At 44.5% G+C, this 22,890-nt stretch overlaps 1 pseudogene; it reads left to right on the top strand.

Annotated features, from left to right (window-relative positions):
• The first annotated feature begins 13,307 nt into the window (after positions 1 to 13,307).
• LOC122916588 lies at positions 13,308 to 13,394 on the top strand (annotated as a pseudogene).
• The last annotated feature ends 9,496 nt before the right edge of the window (positions 13,395 to 22,890 follow it).

A 22,890-nucleotide genomic window follows, 5' to 3' on the forward strand; every position in this document is an offset into this window, starting at 1 on the left:
CCGCATCGGGCTCTCTGCTCAGCAGGGAGTGTGCTTCCCCCTCTCTCCCTCTGCCTGCCTCTCTACCTACTTGTGATCTCTGTCTGTCAAATAAATAAATAAAATCTTTGAGGGGAAAACAAAAGAGTAAGGAAAATGTATCCTCTACTTAAGAAATCCGGAGGCAGCCTCAGGGAGGACTGATCCATAGCTTAACAATGTCATAGAGGCTACACGTTTTTCCATCTTATCTACCTCCTCAGCCTGTCGGCTCTATTCCCCAGTCGTCTTCCTCATGCTTTCAAGATAATGGGCACAGTTCTAAATGTCACTTAGAAACACAACCACATCCAACAGTGGGAGAGGACCGTCTCTTCCTGTGTATGCCTGTTTAAGTAAGGGGATCTTTCTGAGAATCCAGCCAGCATACTTCTCATTTCTCATCAACCCGAATGATTTCATGTGCTTATGTTTGAACAAAAAGACAATCACTGTAATTTGTTGTTTCAGTCAACTTCTATTCCTGACACAGGAGGGATGGTTATTGGATAGACAACCAACCAATGATCTGCTCTGCTGTTTGTTTAACAACATCCAAAAAAAGCGTTTATGAAGCACCTACTAATACCTATTGAGCGCTCAGGCTTTGGAGGGACTGACCTCATAGCTTAATGTCAACCACTGCAAATTTAGAACGTAAATGCTGGCGATTTTGACTCACAGAGAGGAGATACTCAGGAAATGTCCTCTGAAGCAAGGAGCCAAAGGGCAAGGTGGAGGTGGCTGGGCCGGGTTCATTCATGGCCAGGAAGCACCATCTCGGAAGCAGGGCTCGCCAAGAAGGTGAGGGAGTTCCCCAAGCTTCAAGCTGGCACTCGGCTCCCAATTACGATTCCAGAATTATTAGCTTTGATTCTGTGAGAAAGGAGCACATCAAAGCCAGAATCCTATGAATTAAAATGTTGACTAATCGAGCTAATTATAGTTCAGTCATCTGAATTTTCACACAATGAGCCTGAGTTCTCATGAAAGCCTGCTCTCGGGCAGGAGGAGGCTTTGATGATGAGGCAGCTGTTTATGTCTCAGACCCAGTCCTCCCCACTCTGGCCAGGGAATCCGTACTGGAGTGCCTTCTGCCGACTCAAAGGTCTCATGGGTTCTACTCCAGCTTTCTTGAAAGCTGAAGCAAGCTCAGGTGAGGGGGAGATTATAAAGCTGTGGGGAACTAGAGTCTCCTCCCCGGAGAAAGATCTAACCGGCGTGTCAGAATGTCAGGATGAGATTCTTTTCGTTTTCAATTTTATTCCGGATTTAAAAATACTTAGGTAATTTACATAGCCTAATTATACTTTAGGGAGAAACTTCTCCCTTAACGTGTCTCAGTTATCAGATGCAGAATGGTATATAATAAATTTTAATCACTGTTTAGATGTTCTTTGCTGCAGAGTTAGTAATATAGACTAGGCCTAAATCTTTGATGAGCTACCAACGACAATGTTTGATTGTCACGACTGAGGAGAAGGGATGCCACCGGCATGTCGTACTTGAGGCCAGGGACACTGCTCAACACCCCACCATGTGCAGTGTAGACCCCGGGACAAAGAATTATCTGACCCGGAACGTTAGTAGTTCTGAGATTAAAGAAGTTGGTGTAAAGCGTGAAGGTTCATTCAACACCAGTCGTGCACTCAAGGTCTCAGCAAGTTTGCTTAAATAGTGTCACCTGCCACCCAAAGACCTGTTTTGGCAGGTTCCTTCACATTATACATTTCTGCAAGAGAGCTGGGAATAAAGAGATGGATGGAGTCCATGGCAATCATAGTCTCAAGTCTTATGGCCAGTATGCTGGCTCTTCAGATGGTATTTAGTGAATAACGATGATGTGTATGGATGCTTGGGGTCCCCGGTCAGGCACTCTTCCTGTGTGGACAGTTAAAGAGGCAGATCTGTAGAATATGGTTCACTCAGCATGTCTCCAAACTACCTCTTTTTTTTTTTTTTTTAAAGATTTTATTTATTTATTTGACAGAGATCACAAGCAGGCAGAGCAGCAGGCGGAGAGAGACAGAGAAGCAGGCTCCCCGCTGAGCAGAGAGCCCGATGTGGGGCTCCATCCCAGGACCCTGCGATCATGACCCAAGCCGAAGGCAGAGGCCCCAACTCACTGAGCCACCCAGGCGCCCCCTTTTTTTTTCTTTTTTAGGATTTTTTTATTTATTGGGGCACCTGGGTGGCTCAGTAGATTAAAACCTCTGGCTTCAGCTCAGGTCATGATCCCAGGGTCCTAAGATCGAGCCCCGCATCAGGCTCTCTGCTCAGGAGGGAGCCTGCCTCCTCCTCTCTCTCTGCCTGCCTCTCTGCCTACTTGTGATCTCTCTCTGTCAAATAAATAAAATTTAAAAATCTTTTAAAAAAAAAAGATTATTTATTTATTTGAGAGAGAGCATGAGAGGAGGGAAGGTCAGAGGGAGAAGCCGACACCCCATGGAGCTGGGAGCCCGTTGTGGGACTCCATCCTGGTACTCTGGGATCATGACCTGACCTGAAGGCAGTCGCTTAACCAACTGCGCCGCCCAGGTGCCCCGTCTTTTTTTTTTTTTCTTAATCTGTTTTTTAAAATATTTTATTTATTGGGGTGCCTGGGTGTCTTAGTGGGTTAAGTGACTGATTTTGGCTTGGGTCATGATCCCAGGGTCCTGGGATTGAGCCCTGCATCAGGCTCTTACTTGACAGAGAGAGAGAGAGATCACAAGTAGGCATAGAAGCAGGCAGCAGGGTGTAGGGGAAAGTAGGCTCCCTGCTGAGCAGAGAGCCCGATGTGGGGCTGGATCCCAGGCCCCTGGGATCATGACACGAGCCGAAGGCAGAGGTTTTAACCCACTGAGCCACCCAGGCGCCCCTCCAAACTACCTCATTTTAAAGGAGGTTTTAATTCATTCTCTTGTAAATACTACAGAATCAATAATAGGTTTTAAAATTATGCAAGATCTAGGTAGGAACTAAGGACCCTTTTTATTCAACTTAACTGTTATCAAACTGTGCATAAATCAACTAAGGGAGGTTTAGGCCTTCCTCTTGCTTCCTGACTGTCCTAGTTATCCAGGATATTTAGAGCTTGAAGTTCATTTGTCTTTTCAACACACTTTTACCTGAAAAGATGTTCTGTTCTGTCTTGTCCTTTTGGAGTAACACCACTTAAAAATTGTTTTAATGAGGCATCTCGGAGGCTCAGTTGGTTAAGCAACTGCCTTTGGCTCCGGTCATGATCCGGGACTCCCGGGATCGAGTCCTGTTTTGGGCTCCCAACTCCACGGGGAGTCTGCTTCTCCCTCTGACCTTCTCCCCTCCCATGCTCTCTCTCTCACTTTCTCTCTCTCAAATAGATAAATAAAATCTTCAAAAAAAAAAAAAAGTCAAATAATACTAAAAGTCCAGCGAACTGGTGTTTTTCTGGTGTGGACACATTACCATATTTTAAATAATCCACATAGGCCATTCTCTTTCAGTTCCTGTATTAATAAATGAGGATTTAGTGCTCTTTTCAGCCATCCCTTCCCTAGTCCTCCCTACCTCATCATATTATAATTTTTGGTTAAATTAGTGTTTGGTGGGGCGCCTGGGTGGCTCAGTGGGTTAAGGCCTCTGCCTTTGGCTCAGGTCATGATCTCAGGGTCCTGGGATCCAGCCCCGCATCGGGCTCTCTGCTCCGCGGGGAGCCTGCTTCTCCGTCTCTCTCCGCCTGCCTCTCTGCCTGCTTGTGATCTCTCTCTGTCAAATAAACAAATAAAATCGTTTTAAAAAAACTAGTGTTTACATTATTACACATGTGCAAAGAAAATAGAACATAGTAGTGTACTATTATTTTTCTTCGTTACTTTTTGTTTTTCCTGATATTAATGATTACCTTTTTTGTTCACTAGCAGCAACTACTTTGAATGTGTTTCTTTGCAGTACCTTTGGTCAAAAGATTGCACTTGTGACCTAATTTCTCTTTGCAGAGGCCAAATTTAGCTGACATTCTGAGTTTTCAGCCCCCAAATGGCCTCTAACTCAGGACTCACTGAAGAAGGAGACTCCGCCTAAGATGCAGCCCATTTCCCATCATTGGCTTCATTTTCCCCAAATGGGCCATTCTTTAATCACAGCTTTTTATCTCCATTTAAGAAGCTAGCTCCTGGGGCACCTGGCTGGCTCAGTCAGGAGAGCATGCTACTCTTGGTCTCGGGGTTGTGAAGTTGAGCCCCTTGTTGGGTGTAGAGTTTATTTAAAAAGAAAGAGAGAGGGACGCCTGGGTAGTTCAGTCGGTTAAGCATCTGCCTTTGGCTCAGGTCATGATTCTAGGGTCCTGGGATCAAGCCCTACATTGTTGTTGCCCATCAGAAAAAAAGTTAAAAAGAAAATGGAAAGAAAGAGAGAGAACCCAGTTCCAGCTCACCTTCTGTGGCTTCTTGCAAGGGGCCACATAATGGCAAATACTGAACCCTCGACACTACAGTCTCCCCAGTCACACAGCTGAGATGGGTTGTTAAAGAGCCAACGGTGGTCTCTTCAGAAGGTCTTAGGGACCAACACTGGCTCCAGCACAGGTGATCACTACTGAATTTGTACTAAAGACACATTTCAGCCTTCACAGATAGCTGCCTCTAAAACCTCTCACTTTTCGGCTCTATACTGTTGTGACCTTTCAGCTGCCAAAGAGTCTTGGATGGTGCACAATGCAGGGGCTGGTTTAGAATGGCGTCAAACCGGTGGCAACCCTCTCTGGTTTCTGCTTTTTTTTTTTTTTTTAAAGATTTTATTTATTTATTTGACAGAGAGAAATCACAAGTAGACGGAGAGGCAGGCAGAGAGAGAGAGAGAGACGGAAGCAGGCCCCCTGCTGAGCAGAGAGCCCGACGCGGGACTCGATCCCAGGGCCCTGAGATCATGACCTGAGCTGAAGGCAGCGGCTTAACCCACTGAGCCACCCAGGCGCCCCTGGTTTCTGCTTTCACTGAACATTGTCCACCATACCCCCAGGATTCACTGCCCTGCTCCTCGTCCTCTCTACAAGGTTCAGGGCTAGAACCCTGGTCCTCCTGCCCCCAGGGCTGAGTGGGTCTGTCCTAGAAGATGAGGACTCCAGTGTTGAGAGAGAACCTCATTAAAAATGTGCATGGATGGGGTGCCTGTGTGGCTCAGTTGGTTAAGCGACTGTCTTCGGCTCAGGTCATGATCCTGGAGTCCCGGGATCGAGTCCCACATAGGGCTCCCTGCTCGGCAGGGAGTCTGCTTCTCCCGCTGACCTCTTTCCTCTCATGCTCTCTCTTTCTCTCTCAAATAAATAAATAAAACCTTTTTTTTTTTTAAGTGCGTGGTTCAATTCATGCAAAGGAGAGGCCTTTACCAGCAGAGGATCTCCACCAGAAGAGCTTCTCTCCCGAAGGGTGCTGGCCTCTCAAGGAGCCAATAGCAGCTTCCAGACTTAGCTGATTCAGGCCTGGCCTGCCTGCTCCTGGAGGATGCTTGATCATGTCAGCTTCCTGGCTTTAGCAGGCCATGCTCAAGTCTATTCCTATACCCTCTCTTGTGGAATTTCTTCCCATCCAAACTGAGCAGTCAGAGAAGGAAGTCAAGCAGTCTCTGCTGGAAAACCCTGAAGCATCCCAATCTCTCCCCAGACTCAGGGACCCCTCCTGCTAACAGAGAGACGGATGCCAAAGCCTGGCCTGGGATCTTTTCCTGAAATACAACCCTGCTTTCTACTCCTGCATCTCTGCTCGATTCTGCACAGAGAACAAAGGGATTTTTATGGAGGCAGACACACCCCACATTCCTAGTTTACAGAATTTATTTTTAACCAGAACTGCATTTAGAACTATGTGAGCAACCATACTAGTAATAATAGACGGAAGAGGAGAAGTGCGTGTGGATTCATCTTCCTGGGTTTGGGTGGCTCCGGTGAATATTTAAAATGGTCTCGAGTTCTCGAAGCACACACTAACTGTTTGATGGAGGAGAGAGACAGGTGGGAGTGGGAAAACTGACCTAGGATTAAAAATTAATTGTGCTGAATTTTTAAATTAGATCGTTGAAGGCAGATGGCTATGAATTTTAATATGATTTCGTATTTAATTTTTTTTTTTTTTTTTAGGAGATTTAAACTCTATTATTCACCAACGAGGCAATTGATGAACTCCCATTTTGGCTTTAATTCTACCTCATCACAAGTAGAATTACAGGGCTGGAAACACTCTACCAATCATCCTCCGTTGGAAACAACCACACCCAAAGCCAGCCAGGGTGACAGGGATCCCTAGCACATTTTTTAAGACTTCTAATTTAAGGTGTTCTATGGCCTGTCTCCCTCGGGAGCAAATTCTGGTGTTCCAGTTTCCCATTCTGTCAGCCCGGCTGTGCTTCCTCTTTCCCTGCTCCGGGGGGCTGCGTAGACAGAGGAAACACCACCCCCATCCCAGGCTCTGTCAACCCCAGCCTTGACCCCTCTGGGGGCCCGAAGGCCTGTTCTTAGGGATGTGAAGTGGATCAGGCCACAGCCCTGGGCCAAAGGGGGAGAATGATTGACAGAGAGGGCCCTTCCCACTTAGGGTATAGGAACTAACCTGATTTCAGAGGCTGGTCCCGCAACAGTGTTCAGTCTATGTCAGGGCCCAAAGAGAAAAGAAAGGCTAGGCAAGGAGTGGTACTGTAGAGCCCTCTTTATATGGTGTTGGAGGACAGGGACACAGTCCAGCAGCTGCTGGAATGCAGGGATTGGATCCAGTAGGGACGTGGTCTTGAAAGAGCTGAGCTTTAGTAAAGGGTATCAGCAAAGGGATGAGGGCACAGAGAAGAGTACACTTTCTACTGGGGAAAGAAATTGGCAAGAAAATGACCAGGTATCAGAACCCTGGGTAAGCAAGCTGGAGAATAATTACCAAGTTCTCGGGGGAAGGTGGAATCTCTTCTAATAGCCACTGTGGATGCAGCTCCTCATACATACCCACTGTCTCCAGAAGTTGGTGACCATTTTGACGACTTCTTATTTTAGATCTCCAGCCTATACCCCTTTCCTGGACTCCAGACCTTCGTATCCAGCTGCCCACTGGACCCCTACACTTCCATGTCCAAAGAAACTTATCAGCTCTCCGCCAAACCACTCCTCTTCCTATGATCTTTGTCCCAAGGAAAGCACTTATTCTTGACTCCTCCTTCTTCTCACGCGCCATGTTTGGATCTCTTGTCCCATCAAGTTACATCTGCCTTCTGAATAGCTCCTCATTATTTTCCCTCATATTCACTGCAAAAATCTTAATTCTGGTCAAACTCAGCTCTCGGTAGAATTTTACTGCAGCCTCTTATCTGTTCTGCCTGCCTCTAGACGTGCACGTCCTTTGCCCATCCTTCCTCCTAAATACTACTTTGATTCTATCTCTTTTGCTTAAAATCCATTACCTGGTGCCCATTGTCCCCAGGATAAAGTGCAAAACCTCTTAGTGTGACCTAAAGACTCATGACCTGCCCCACTTGCTGCCCATCATCATCTCGTGCCCCTTTGCCTCATCGGCCCCCAGCTGTACTGACCTTCTGGCAGGTCCCTGAGGAAGCCCTCATTTCTCTGGACTCCATAGCTAGGTACATGAAGTTCTCGATTTCTTCATCTGGGTCACTTTTGCTCATCTTTTGGGACTCAGTTTAAAGGATCACCTTCTCGAGGATTCCTACTCTTTCTGGTGCTCCCTCACCTGCTTCCACAGCCCCCAACTCCCTCCTCCTGCTTGTCTCCTGTGTAGATATTCCGGACCAGACTTGTGGACAACCCAGGCAGAAAGCAGGTCTTTTTCCCCAAGGAGCACTGCAGCCATGGGGAGACCAAGGGCCTTGGAGTCAGCCAGACCTGAGTGTGAGAACCAAACCTGAAGTAAGACACCCTGGACAAGATTTATATCACCTCAAGAGCTCTGTGTCATTAGCTGTAATCCTCGTAAGCCGTTGTGAGGATTGAAGATGGTAAATTTACAAAGTGCTTGGCATTGAGCCTAACATACACATCGTAGGTGCTCAATAAATGTTGAGTGAAGGGAATGCAGAAAGAGAAGCTCCAAATGGGTTTATGGGCTCCAGGTCAGTTATGAGAGAAGCTGATGTGGGTCACTGTGACTTTGGCCGTCTCTGCAGAGAGATGGAGGACGGGGTGGAATGAAGACCAGACTCCATCTAGAGAGGAAAAGCTAACTGAGCTGATGGAGAACAAGACAAGGAAGACCAACAGTGAACACGGGAGGCTTCTGTGAGTTGGCATGCAGGGTTTGACTGTGACCGAGCTGTTGCTGAAGGCTCAGAGAGTCAGACTTGCCAGTGCCGTAAACTGGCATTGGACAGAAGGAAACACATTCTCACTCTGGAGCTTTGAAAAACACACACAGCTGGTCCCCACCTCCAGACGTGTGGTTTCAAGTACTCTCAGGTAGACCCGGGACTGGGCATCTTTAAAAGCTCCTCAGAAAATACAGATGTAGGAGCACCTGGCTGGCTCAGTCAATGGAGTGTGTTACTCTTGATCTTGGAGTTGTGAGTTGGAGTCCCACATTGGATGTAGGGATTACTTAAAAATATAAAATCTTAAAAAAGAAAAAGGAAAAGGAAATTCAGATATAGCCAGGGCTTGAGAATCACTACTCTAAAGTGAAGGCAGCCCAGTCCAGAGAGGGGAGGGAACACCACACCTCCCAGAGCTGACGAAGTTTGTCACCAGGACCCCAGAGGGTCCCCTGGGCATAACTGAAATAATATATGGTGGGGACTGGCTGCTCCTTGCTTACGTGACCTGGCTGGGACAAGCTTCGCATTAGACCTCTCCCGTCCACTGACCAAGTGACAGGGAACAGGGAGAGATAAGGTTAGGGAAATGAAGCTAAGGGACACACTTGCCCCGATCTCAAATCTCCATCCTGCCTCTCCAGCTCCTCCCCTAAGGAAACCAGCTGCTCTTCAGGATGAAGAAGGTCCTTTGAGAGGTAATGGGGGAGGAGCACCTTGGTTTCCTTCTTATCCCCTCCAGCAGCAGAGGGGGAAGCCAGTTGGGAGCTTCTTCTCACTTCTCGTGGAAGAACAGCTCAGAGATGGCAGCATAGAGCTCATGGCCATTCTAAGAATGTAAGCAAATTTTTTTTTTTTTTGGATAGGAAATGAATCCACAGTCAGCTGCAGCAGACTCTCAGTTTGAAGATGTCATAACCAAGAATGAGAAAAAAGGGAGGAACTCATTAAAAAATTAGAATCAGCTGACATTTATTTGAAAAATGCCTAGTTCTCTACTCCATGGATTTCCACAATTTACACATAGAAGGTAATGAGGATGATGATACCCATTACAGTTCACAAGAAGTAGCCCCACCAAGAAGTAGCATAATGAAGAAACTTCTAGTAAAAGCTGTCCTTTATCACCCTGTTCCTCCTGAAACCCTACAAATATTTGATCATGCCAACCTGATCAAAAGTCATCGATCAACGGTTGCATGCAATGAGTTGCTTGCAAAAGTCATTGATCACTGCTTGCTTGTAGTGCAGACAGCCTCTTTGTCACCCTCTACCTGGGAAAAATAACAAGAGAGGACCAAGGATCGCTAAGAAGTAAAAGTGAAATCTCCTCTCCTTGGACTTTCAATGCAGAGGCATAGCCCCAGGGAGGAAAGCAAATGGGAGGGGGGGGGGGAAGCGCATAACCAGTTATGGACGGTCCCCACCCCCACAGCCCCCACCCCCATCATCTTCCTACACCTATATACAAAACTACACCTCTTACGGTAAACTCAGTGTTGTACAAAACTACAGCTTTTGTGCCCACAAAATATTCCCTACCCACCTCCACCTCACCCCCCAAAAGCAAGAAAATTTGTAAAGTGGTTCACAGATCCTGGAGGGTACCTAATTGTAGAGAGACCTGAAAATGAAGGGTCTCCCATTCCCTGTGGGCAGGGACTGGACACAGACTATGTTTGTTCAATCATCTTTTCCTTTTTGGAAATTAACAGCTCAAGTCTCTATTGATTGAACATGTTGTCCCTGTGATGCGGTGCGGATTTCACACAAGTAATGAGGTCATGCTGTTCTGGGATTATTTAACCCTTCTGGTCCTTTGTTTTTGTCCTTTTTGCTAAAATGGAAACAACCCATGTGTGTGAATCTGTTGGAGGGAACAAGACCAACTCTTGTAGTTCGTCTCATACTTTTACGTATGTGAAAAAATATATATATACATATACATATAAGTATATATATATGTACACATATATATATATAAATGTATCATAACAGTAAGGAAATTCCAATCTGTGTCTCTGCAATGTACTTTGAACGCTGATCCTGTAAAGGGGCAGGCTCCATAATGCAGTAGGACATTAAGCAAGAGATGGAACAGGGAACAAGAGCGGGCCATTGAACATGCTCCTTAATTTTCTCTCTTAGGGCTCTGCCTCTTTGTCTTTTAGTAGTCTGGGGCTGTGCTTGCTTGTGATGATACCAGCTAGCAGACAGTAGAAATTACGATGGTGGACTGAATCAGGCACCTGCCCTCCAGTGCAGGGGGAAGGAAGACAAGGGACGAAAAGAAGCTGGAACTGCTGTTTAAAGTACTATAAATGGAGTAATTGTCAGGATCGATCAATTACTTTATATAAAATTGAATTGTCAGGGAGGATTCTTCCTTTTGCGGAAGGAAGAAACAAAGTCCTTTATTCCTCATGATTTCAAGGATGAGGAAGGTCTTCTAAATTAAGGGAAGGGGGAAGTATAAAGAGAAGCCTTGGGGTGCCTGGGTGGCTCAGTGGATTAAAGCCTCTGCCTTTGGCTCAGGTCATGATCTCAGGGTCCTGGGATTAAGCCCCGCATTGGGCTCTCTGCTCAGCGGGGAGCTTGCTTCCCCCTCTCTCTCTGCCTGCCTCTCTGCCTACTTGTGATCTCTCTCTCTCTCTCTCTATCAAATAAATAAAATCTTAAAAAGGAGAGAGAGAGAGAGAGAGAGAGAGAGAAGCCTTATTACCAAGCCACTTAGCAGATGTGCTGTGGGCACCTGATATGTGCAAAGCTCTGAGCCAGGCCAAGGAAAAGCCCCACCTTGCCTGGGAGTTGCATGGGTGGAGAGGTTACCATGACATCCTGGCTTGTGTCCCACTGTGTCCCGGTCTCACACACTATTATAAGTTAGTCACATGTGTCTCTGGAATCCTCCTCCCCTTCCTTACCTTGTGGGGGGCCATCCCGGTGTGGTCAGCACGTTCTACGCCTCGGGCTCCCAGCCTCAACCATTCCCTTTCATTTCCCCTTCCCCCTTCCCCAAGCTCTTCTGTCTTAGTTCCTTCGGGCAGGAGAAGGTGCCCTTGATTCTGCCCTTCCTGGATGAATTCCGGCAAGTCATTTCATTTCTTTGATTCTCAACTTTTCCTGTTAATCGGGAGAATAGTAATGCTTGTCTTGTATTGCGAAGATTCAATGAACGACAAATGTGAAATTAACTAACGCAAATTTTCATAGAGATCATCGCAGGTAGCATGCACTGTGCTGAATGCTCTTTGGACTATATTCCAGGTCATCCTTCCAACGGCCAGTAATGCAGGTGTCATTTAGAAGTGGAGAAACTGAGGCTTAGAGAGGTTAAGTAATTCGTCCCCCAGTTGTTGCTCATTTATTGGAAGTGTTCAGATCTGAATTTACAATTCAATAGTCTTACTCTGAGGTCCATGTTGGTAACCATGGTGCCCCACTGCCTCTGGAAATGTCCCTGTGGAATGCTATGTCAGCAGGAGATCGTTTTAATAGATACAGCTAACAGATAGTACCTTTTGTTATTAGATTTGAAGGTACCAAAGACCCATCATATACGTATAAAAAATGCAGAACAATTCATTTACATAGAACCACAGGCCTTAGGGGGTGTCTGGGTGGCTCAGTCAGTCAAGTTCTGCCTTTGGCTCAGGTCATGATCTCAGGGTCCTGGGGTCAAATACCAAATTGGGCTCACTGCACAGCAGGGAGCCTGCTTCTTCCTCTTCCCCTGCTCATGCTCTCTCTCTCTCTCTCAAATAAAATCTTTAAGAAGAACCACAGGCTTTAGAGGTAAAAGGGATCTTTGAGATGAACCAGGCTTATGGTTTACAAACTCTGCTTCTCAGAAGTCCCATACCAAGCTCTGCTTTTATCTCTTTTAAAATTTATTATTATTTCTAGGCAGCATTTTATCTGAAGAATAATTCTAGGGCTTACTTTTTTATAATTCACTATAATTTGGAGGGGAGCATTTTCCTGAATCCATAAGAGATACTCAGACTAAAGTTTTCCTGACTTTCGGTCCAGGTCTCTCTTCACTCCCCAGTCCTATCTCTCAACATGATGTGTCCAGTGTAGTAAATATTTGAGAATATTAAAAATTAATAATCAAGGGAGACTTCTTTGAAGAAATATGTCAGGAAGGCACATAGGTCTGACTGATCTAAGCAAAGGCACGGTAACCAGTAAAAAGTAATAAGGCATGGTAACAAATAATTGTAAGAGATTTGGAGACGGGCTTAAAAATAATGTCAGTGATGACTATTATGAGGTTGTCTCCTGTGGGAGTAAGCAGAGAAATACCATTCCATGAAGCTCTTAAGTTCAAGGATTTATTCATTTAACCATCAATTGTAAAGCATGTACTCTATCCCTGGCACTGTACTCGGCAGAAGGACCACAAAGATGAAAAGACAGTGCCCCTGCACTCAAGAGGCTGGCTTACTGGAGTAGGGGGTGAGATGGCAGAGGCACTGGTGTGGTGAGAGCAATTACAGAGATTTACAGAGTCCTGGGGAAACTTGGAGAATGGACATCCTATCCTGCCCCCAGGAGGGAGAGAATGGTAGTCAGGTAAACTTCCTGGAAGATATAACATCTGAGAAGAATTCAAATCAAGGAGATCGACATCAGAGGACATTGTTCTAGCCTTAGATAGAATTGAATTTTGTTTCTTTCTACTTTTCTGCTGGAGCAGAGATGGGCCATCCAGTAAGGCTCCTTGACCATAAGCCACAAACTGATCAGCCCAAACCACATTGCCCCAGGGATGCTGCTAACTAGAAGTTCTGCTTTCAATTACTATAAATAGTTTCTTAAGATGATTTCTTCTCATAGAGTCGAAAACAGCTATTCCTCAGAATCAGAGCCAGGTGGCATGCTTCTCAGTAATCACTTAGATCTCACGTCCCATGTGTGATTTCTAAGTAAGTGTACGCCATGGGAACTGCACTACACAGCTAGTAGATGCTTGACAAACAAAACAACTGTGCTAGTAGTGGGCGGATAAACTGTTGAAACAAATGAGCTTTGCGCAGTGGCAGTATCGTAGCCAATGAGGTTTATCCGAGGCGCGATTATTGCTAATTGAAACAAATGGAGCCCATGATACAGTGGCTGAAGTCCAGCAAAATGTATCACTCGTGAAACAGGGCAAACAGTCCAAGACATCAACCGCTTTCTTCTACTTGAGGAATCATGCCCCACACTCCTTCCTCTGAGATTCTGCTCCTCAGGGTCTCGGTCCTGAGGAGCCTGGGTGGCTCAGTTGGCTGAACATCAAACTGCGGTTTCAGTTCAGGTCTTGATCTCAGGGTTGTGAGCTGGAGCCCCTCCCCAGGCACCATGCTCAGTGAGTTTGGAGTCTGCTTCTCTCTCTCCCTCTCCCTCTGCCCCTCCCTGTACTCATGCTCTCTCTCTCTCTCTCTAAAACAAACAAATAATAAATCTCAGGGCCTCTGTCTTTCTCTGTCCAATTAGCAGAAGGGGAAAGTAAGTGTGAACACTTTCTTAAAGAGCTATACCCAGGAAATGCCTAGGTGGCTCTGTTGCTTAAGTGACTGTCTTCAGCTCAGGTCATGATCCTGGGGTCTTGGGATTGAGTCCCATGTTGGGCTCCCTGCTCAGTGGGGAGTCCACTTCTCCCTCTGCCTCTGCTTGCCGCTCCTCCTAATTGTGCTCTCTCTCTCTGTGTCAAATAAATAAGTAAGTAAATAAATATCTTTTAAAAAGAGAGAGAGAGAGAGAGCTACACCCAGGACTGGCACATATGGGTTCCCTTCACGTTTTATTGGCCAAGATTTGTCACATCATCACATAGGACTTCTGGGGCTGATGGGAAATATAGTTCCAGGCTGAGTAACTTCTCCAGCCACAACTCTGTTGATACAGATGAGGAAGAGCTGGGTGGGCAGCTACTGTCTTCATCACAAAGCTAGAAAGAAAGAAAATGGACCATCATAAAAATCTAAGAATGTGACTAATAAGAGTGCTTCTGGGGCCCCTGGGTGGCCCAGTTGGTTAAGTGTCTGCCTTTGGCTCAGGTCATGATCCTAGGGTCCTGGGATGGAGCCCCATTTCAGGCTCTCTGCACATCGGGGAGTCTGCTTCTGCCTCCCACTCTGTGATCTCTCTCGCTTTCACACTCTCTCTCTCAAATAAATAAAAAAAAATCTTGGGAAAAAAAAAGAGTGCTTCCAGCTCCAGAACATTTTATAATTACTTGCTTGGTAATGTCAATACCTGAGCACATGTACCCTTAAACACTTCAGATAGAAGCCTGTGCAGAAATGGAAAACATGGGAATATGATCAGGTGATTGTATGTTGCTGGTTTGTCAAAACCTTGGTTAATTTTTTAAAAAATATTTAAGAAATCTGACAACTAGATAAGTAATATTAACAGCAGTAAATCATGGGAAGCTGTCAGAATTTTTCAATCAGAGCAATTTTTTCACACCAGCAAATTTTCTTCAATGTCTTTGCTATGCTAAATACTTTAGGGTAAAATAAAAAAAAGATACTGTTGGGCCACTTGGGTGGCTCAGCAAGTTGGGTGTGTGACTCTTGGTTTTGGCTCAGGTCATGATCTCTGGGTAGTGACAGTGAGGAGTGTCAGGCCCCACATTCCATGGGGAGTATTTTTGAAGATCCTCTCTCCTTCTCCCTCTGCCCCTCTCCCCTACACTCTCCCTCTAAAATAAATAAATAAATATTTTTATAAAAATAATGCTGTCATTTAAAGTGTATGTACGTATATATGCAATTAGGAGTTAAATAGAAGTGATGCAACCCAAAGATACTGTTGATTGCTAAATGGATTACACAGAGAAAAGGTAGGTATGGTCTGAAGGCATAGAGAAAGCAGGATCTGAGCCAAGTCTTCAAGTGTAGGCGAAGTGCTGATAGGCATAATGGTTGGAGAGGCATCATGTGCATGAAAGTTCCTGAAGAAAACGAGACTGAAACATATGTGAGGGACAGAGGGGAAATCATTGTGAATGAAGACAGGGATAACAGTGATTTACTATGGTGGTGACAGCCCATGAGCAGGGTAAGGTGGGAAAAATAGAGTTAACCTTATGCTCTCTAGGTGGAAATGAGGAATGAGGTAGACAGTAGGGTGTAGCTTAAAAAGGCACACCTCTTTACTGAAACATTTTGAAATACCATTTAAAGATGTTCATAGTTAAATAGGTTAATTTGGGAACACCTGGCTGGCTCAGTTAGTAGAAAATGTGACTCTGTGTCTCAGGGTTGTTGTGAGTTCAAGCCCCATATTGGGCTTGGAGATAGATAGATAGTTGGATGGATGGATAGATAGATAGATAGACAGACAGACAGATATAATTTGCTTATTGCAAATATTTGGGGTGTCTGGGTAACTCAGTCTGTTAAGCGTCAACCTTTGACTCAGGTTATGATCCCAGGGTCCTGGGATTGGGCTCCACATCGGGCTCCCTGCTCAGAGGGGAGCCTGCTTCTCCTTTTCCTTACCCCTGCTCCTGTGCTCTCTCTTTTTCTCTCTCTCTCTCTCAAATAAATAAATAATCCTTAAACATCTTTTTTTAAATGAAAGAATAGAAAACATTTGACTTCTTTTTTTCAAGTCTGGAATAGACTTTAAGTTTTGAAGCCCTTGCAAAACACTTCAGGCTAAGATTAAGATTCTACTTAGCATGATGGTGATTGGCACGAGTCACTTAGGAAGTAGCCAATAAATGATCGAATTGCTAAATTGCTTGATAAACCACTTCGCAGAATAACCACAGGGTATATAGAATTCAAATTTTGTAAAAAAAAAAAAATTATTTATTTGTTTATTTATTTAGAATGAGAGCACGAGCCAGGGGCGGGGCAGCGGGAGAGGGAGAGAGAGAATCTCAAGCAGACCCTGCACTGAACACTGAGCGCTGAGCCTGAGGCAGGCCTTAATCTCACGACCCTGAGATCATGACCCGTACTGAAATTGAGAGTCAGACACTTAACCCGCTGAGCCACTCAGGCGCCTCAGGGTAGGCAGAATTCTAAAGATAGCTCCCAAGATTCCCATCCACTGGTTATTCAATCGTGAAACTAATATGGTAACGCTGTGAAGAGATTCTGAAAATGTAATTACAGTCTCAAGTTAGTTGACCTGAAGGTATGGAGAGCCCTTTCAAGCTGAGCTTTTCATCTGGTGGGTAGCAGAAGAGGAAGTTAGAGAGACTGGAAGTGAAGGACAGCATGTGCCATTGCTGGCTTTGAAGATGAAGGAGACCATGTGAGAAGGAGTGTGGGTAGCTTCTAGAAGCAGACAGTGGCCCCTAGATGACAACCAGCAAGGAAATGGGGACCCCAGTCCTAAAATACCAAATTCTACCAATAACCCAAATGATGTTGTAAGCAGATTCTTTCTGAGAGCCAAAAAGCAGGAGCCCAGTCTAGCCAACACTTTGATTTTGACCTCTTGAGACTCTAAGCAGAGGGCCCCGCTGAGCTGGCCAGACTTCTGACCTACAGAACTATAAGCTAATAAATGAGTGCTGTTTTGAACTGCTAAGTTCACAGTGATTTGTTACATAACAGTAGAAAACTAATATAAATGGATACCCGAATTCAATTTAAGCAGAGGTTGTATACTTCAAGACTCCGTTCTAATCCTCTGTGAAAACCCCTGATCCCCGCCAGAATGATATTTTTCTCTTCTCTACTCCTATAGGACTTCATTTTTATCATTCTGGAGTTAGCTAGCACGTATTGCTTGGCACTGTGTGTACCCGACCTTCCTTTTGCCACTAGATGGTAAGCTCCATGATGGGAAGAATCAGCTCTTTACAGTTTCTCCTTCTAAAAGTCTAGGGACGTCGGAGAAGGTAGTGGCCAAGCCAGGATTTGGAGAATTTTCTGTCCACAAAACCAAAGGTGAGAGGAGCAAATGGCTCTTGTTTTCTCTCGGTAAATAAGACTGAAACCACATTCAGTTGCTAAGATCAAGGTTACCCATCTGCTGGGAGTGCTAACCTGACCGGGGTGCTCTCGCTAACGTAATGGGCAAACCAGAATGACTGGTCTGACTCAGAAAGGTATCACTGAGACCCCTTCCAGTGATGAGTCTGTTTTATTCTTCGTGCCAGTTATAATCCCACAACCACAGCTCCAGCCTGCCCCCAGTTTGCTGTGGAGCCAATAAGCTTGGCAGGGTGATCAGACCTGACTTACAAATGACAGTGTTCTTTTCTTAGGTAATCATGTGAAAACAGACTTACTAGCCTCTAGGTGCCTTTACTTCTAAGAAACTCCTTAAAGCAGGTGTATTTCTCATTTGGGTGGATTTTTTCGTAAACTCTTACCTTTATGCATGACCCACTAATGCAAATAAATTCTAAAAGACATTTGATATAGCTGTAGACTGATTCTGTAACATGTTAGCAATGTGTTCCTGTAGTTCTGCAAGAAGTCAGAGAGCCTACTCCAGAGCTAAGAAGTCATTTCTCTTTCATTCCCCCTAAGGTGGCAAAGGAAGGATGATCCCCTTTTGAGGCACCCTGTAGTGCAGGATGGAGTGATCAGAGGATCCCTGAAATAGAAGTTTTGCTTGGCACCAGATTTTACCCTGAGGATGGAATGCCCGATTTTCAGAAACTCTCATGACATTCAATGGTGATTTTTTTTGTTAAGGTTCAGAAACTAAATCGAATGCAAGTTTGGAAGAGATCTTTCAGATAAAAAAGATTTTTAAAATTGACTAGCAATATTTTTACCGGCCTCATGCATGCTGCAATGCCCTTTTATTTCTAGCTTGATCTAGCTTCCCGTTTTCCAGTTTTGCAGTAATTCAGAAAGTATCCTAAAGTCCTCCTGCTCAGCAGCACCACCACCCCAACATTCAAGTCCAAATCTGGGATATTCCCCTTCAAAATATCTTTCAAAACCATTCTCAGGGTGCCTGGCGGGCTCCGTCACTAGAACCTCTGACTTTGGATCTTGGGGCCATGAGTTCGAGCCCCACATTGACTGTAGAGATAACTTAATACATGCATACATAAATAGCATTCTGTTTCTCCATACTTCTCCTTGCTGCCTTGGTTAGGGTCCCCAGTATTCCAGCCTTTCTTTCCCATACACCAGACCTGGATGATTTTTCTAAAACATCAGTCCAGTTCTGTTTCACTTAAAATCCTTTGTTGCTGTCAGAGAGCACTTGACATGCCCAAGCCAGATTTGTTGTACTTTTGTTTCACCAGCCTTGTCTTCCCTTTCACTCTCTTTATTTCTTCACTGCTTTCTCAAAGAAAATCGCCACTTGGGGTGCCTGGGTGGCTCAGTTGGTTAAACATCTGCCGTAGGCTCAGGTCATGATCCCAGAGTCCTGAGATCAAGCCCACATCGGGGTCCTTGCTTAGCAGCGAGTCTGTTTCTCCCTCTGACCCTCCCCCGCTCATGCTCTCTCTCTCTCTCTCTCTCTCTCGCTCTCAAATAAACAAAGAAAATCTTAAAGAAAGAAAGAAAAAGAAGAAAGAAAAGAAAAAAAAATCTCCACCTACTTAAATTACAGATTCCTGGGTCCTGTCTGAGGTCTACAGAATCAGAAACGAGGGGACGTGGGACCAGAAATCTGCACTGCTAAGGTCCGCAGTGATGCTCAGGCAACATGGCAGTTTTCCAAACTAGTTCTTCAATGTCCCACATTCTTTCTTCTTCATACCTTTGTGCTTGGTACCCTGACAGACACACATGCTTCTTTGCCTAGCTGATTTTGGACTGTGCTTCAAGAATTGTTCTATAAGCGGGACACCTGGGTGGCTCAGTTCGTTAAGTGGCTGCCTTCGGCTCAGGTCATGATCCCAGCATCCTGGGATGAGTCCCACATTGGTCTCCTTGCTCGGCAGGGAGCCTGCTTCTCCCTCTGCCTCTGCCTGCCACTCTGTCTGCCTGTGCTCGCTCTCACTCCTCTCTCTCTCTCTCTCTAACAAATAAATAAATAAAATTTTTAAAAAAAAGTATTGTTCTATAAGCTCTTTAAGGGGTGCTTGGGTGGCTCAGTCACTAAGCAACTGCCTTCAGCTCAAGTCATGATCCCAGGGTCCTGGGATCGAGCCCCACATCACAGGCTCCCTGCTCAACAGGAAGTTTACTCCCTCTTCCACTCCCCTTTCTTGTGCTCCCTCTCTCGCTGTGTCTCTCTCTGTCAAATAAATACATAAAATCTTTAAAAAAAATAAAAATAAAAGCTCTTTAAGAGTCACCTTTAGGAAGCCTATCCTGACTCCCTGGGCTGCATTGCTCTGAAGGCAAAGAATTGCTGTTTGTTATTGCTGCCTGTTACCTGTCTCTCCTGTGGCCAGGTAGCCTGTTTACAGGTAGGGGCTGTTTCTTTTTTCTTTTCTTTTTCTAAAAAATATTTTATTTATTTATTTGTCAGAGGGATAGAGAGAGCACAAGCAGGGGGAGCAGCAGGCAAAAGGAGATGGAGAAGCAGGCTCCCCACTGAGCAGGGAGCTAATGTGTCCCTCAAGCCCAGGACTCTGGGATCACGAGTGAGCCAAAGGCAGATGCTTAACCTACTGAGCCACCCAGGCGTCCTGGGGCTGTTTCTTTCATCTCTGTCCCCAGAGCCTGGCAGAGTCCTGGGAATGTACAGTTTTCAGCTCTTAGTAGGAAAACCATAATCTGATACAAGAGCTAAAAATGAAATGGAGTTCTTAAACTGAGGGAATTTGTGCTTTTCTCTAATAGAGAGTCATGTATGCTAATTGTCGTCTTATAGATGAAACCTATAGATGTAGATGAACTTTGAATTTCTTCCTCATGGTGTCCTGAGCTCTGATGCACTTTGCTATAGGAACGATGGATTCTTTTTTTTTTTTGGAACGATGGATTCATCCAGGAGTCAAGCAGTCCTGGGCTCACACCTCAGTCCTGCCAATTACCAGCTGTGTGACTTCAATCAAGTTGCTTAATTCTCATTATGTGAGTCAGAAAAGTCTCTTACACATGCAGAGGAAATAATACATCTACTCCTAGAGGGAAAATGGGAGGTAGTGAAAAAAAATATGTAAGACATGGCAGGTAGTGAAAAAATGCTTATTCTTTCTCATTTACTCTCAGAAAGGAGCTTAGAGGGGTGCCAGGTAGCTCAGTTGTTAAGTGTCTGCCTTTGGCTCAGGTCACAATCCTGGGGTCCTGGGTTCAAGCCCCACATCGAGCTCCCTGCTCAGCAGGAAGCCTGCTTCTCCCTCTCCCACTCCCTCTGCTTGTGCTCCTTCTCTTGCTGGGCCTCTCTCTGTCAAATAAAATCTTAAAAAAAAAAGAAGAAAAAGAAAGGAGCTTAGATTGTTACTGAGTTTCTACTGTATGTCAAATATTTTATTGGATATTGGGGATGGAAGAAGAATGCAAAAATATACATAGAATAATGTCTTCTTATTCAAAATACAGTGTTTTAAAAGAGCTTATGATGTATTAAGGATTATAAATAAACTCATAAATCAATTTTATTAATTTTTTAAAAGATTTTATTTATTTGGGGCGCCTGGGTGGCTCAGTGGGTTAAAGCCTGTGCCATCTTTTAAAAAAAGATGTTATTTATTTATTTGACAGAGAGAGATCACAAGTAGGCAGAGAGGCAGGCAGAGAGAGAGAGAGAGAGGAGGATGCAGGCCCCTTGCTGAGCAGAGAGCCCGATGTGGGGCTCTATCTCAGGACCCTGAGATCATGACCTGAGCTGAAGACGGAGGCTTAACCTACTGAGCCACCCAGGCACCCCAAATTTTATTAATTTTCGTAGAAAAACAAGATCTCAGCTACAAAAAGATTGCTAGCTGCCTTCCAGAATTCATCTCTCCTTATTCCACAGGGATAGAACCAACTCCTCCGTGTAAGTCAAATACATGGCTACTTGGAAAAAAAAAAAATGATGTTTCCCAACGTCCTTCACTATTAAATGTGATCATTTGCTAAGGTTCTGACTAATGGGATGTGAATATAGCATGAGAAAATTCCAGAAAACATCCTTAAAGAGAGGGAAGCTGCTGTCTCTCTCCATTTTCACCTTCCTGCTGATGGGCTGGGACCTTGACGGTTGGAGCTAGAGAAGTCGTCTTGGGCCAAAGCATAGAAGCTGTGTATTGAGGATGGAGAAGACACAGAAATCCAGAAGGTCACCATTGATCCTATGATAACATCATACTAGCCCCAAATTGCCTATATTTATTTGAGACACAAATAACATTTAATCCACTATTGTTTGGCTTTTCTTCATTCACAGCTGAAGTTAATCCTAACCAATACAAACCAATACTGATGCATAAAACTTCAAGCCATCTTCAAGTTTTTAATGGAGAAAGTCTTAATGTTATTATGATAAATGAGAACAATGCAGGAAACCAAACAGTATGTGAAAATACATGGAGGATAGAAATAGAAAGGAAACATGCCAAATTCTTAACTTTTTGGTTTAAGATAGTACAATATTTGATAGGGTTTTTTTCCCCCTGTTTCATGTTTTTCTGTACTTCCCCAATTTTTTTAACTCAAAAATTTGTATTTTCAATTTTTTTAAAATATTTTATTTATTTGAGAGAGAGAGAGAGCATGAGAAGAGAGAGGTCAGAAGGAGAAGTAGACTCCCCGCTGAGGAGGGAACCCAGTGCGGGACTCGATCCCAGGACTCCAGGATCATGATCTGAGCCGAAGGCAGTCGCTTAACCAACTGAGCCACCCCTGTGAAAATACAGGCGCCTCTGTATTTTCAAGTTTTGAATGGATATACATTTGAGCTCAGTTGGTAGCAACCACTGAACACATTTAGTGTTTTCTTAAATAAACTTGACAGTATTTTTTTTTTCAAGATTTTATTTATTTATTTGACAGAGAGCACGAGCCAGGGGAGAGGTGGAGGGAGAGAGAGAAGCAGGCTCCCTGCTCAGCAAGCAGTCTGCTTCTCCCTCTCCCTCTGCCCCACCCCACGGCTCTTGTACGCTCTCACTCTGGTCTCTCTCTCAAATAAATAAATAAATAAATAAAATAGTTTTGAAAAAATAGCTTTGGTGGAAGCAAAAAAAACCCCAGTTTTCAGAAAAAGAAGACAATAGGCTGGAGGAGTGTGTGTGTGTGTGTGTGTTGGAAGGGACGGGATGATTATTGAGGAAAGGTCTATTTTTTTTTTTTTTTTTTTTTAGATTTCATTTGTAAGTAATGTCTACACCCAACATGGGTCTTGAACTTGCAACCCCGAAATCAAGAGTCGCATGCTCTGCCAACTGAGCTAGGCAGGCGCCCCCAGGGAGTGTCTTAAGGGATAGTCTCTAACTTAGGAGTGGATACAAAAAGTGTTCTGGAATAGATATGAATTCGAGTAGTAAAATTTTCAGCTTTCCCTAAAGCTTTCCTAAGATTGCTCAAGAGTTTGTTTTCACTGGAAATTATATTTTAACAGAAGTGTAAAGTAGTTCCATGCTCAATGATGAAAGCAAAACCATAAATCTCAAGAGGACGGAAAGTAACGCAAGGAGAGAGGTCAGCGTGTTTTTTTAAACAATGGGAAGAATTCTCATTTGTTTGTCATTAAATACTAATAAAGTCCTACTTTCCACAAAGGGATAAATAGGTCTGTTATTACTCTGACTAA

Source organism: Neovison vison, chromosome 8, assembly GCF_020171115.1.
Source record: "Neovison vison isolate M4711 chromosome 8, ASM_NN_V1, whole genome shotgun sequence".
Lineage (NCBI taxonomy): Eukaryota > Metazoa > Chordata > Mammalia > Carnivora > Mustelidae > Neogale > Neogale vison.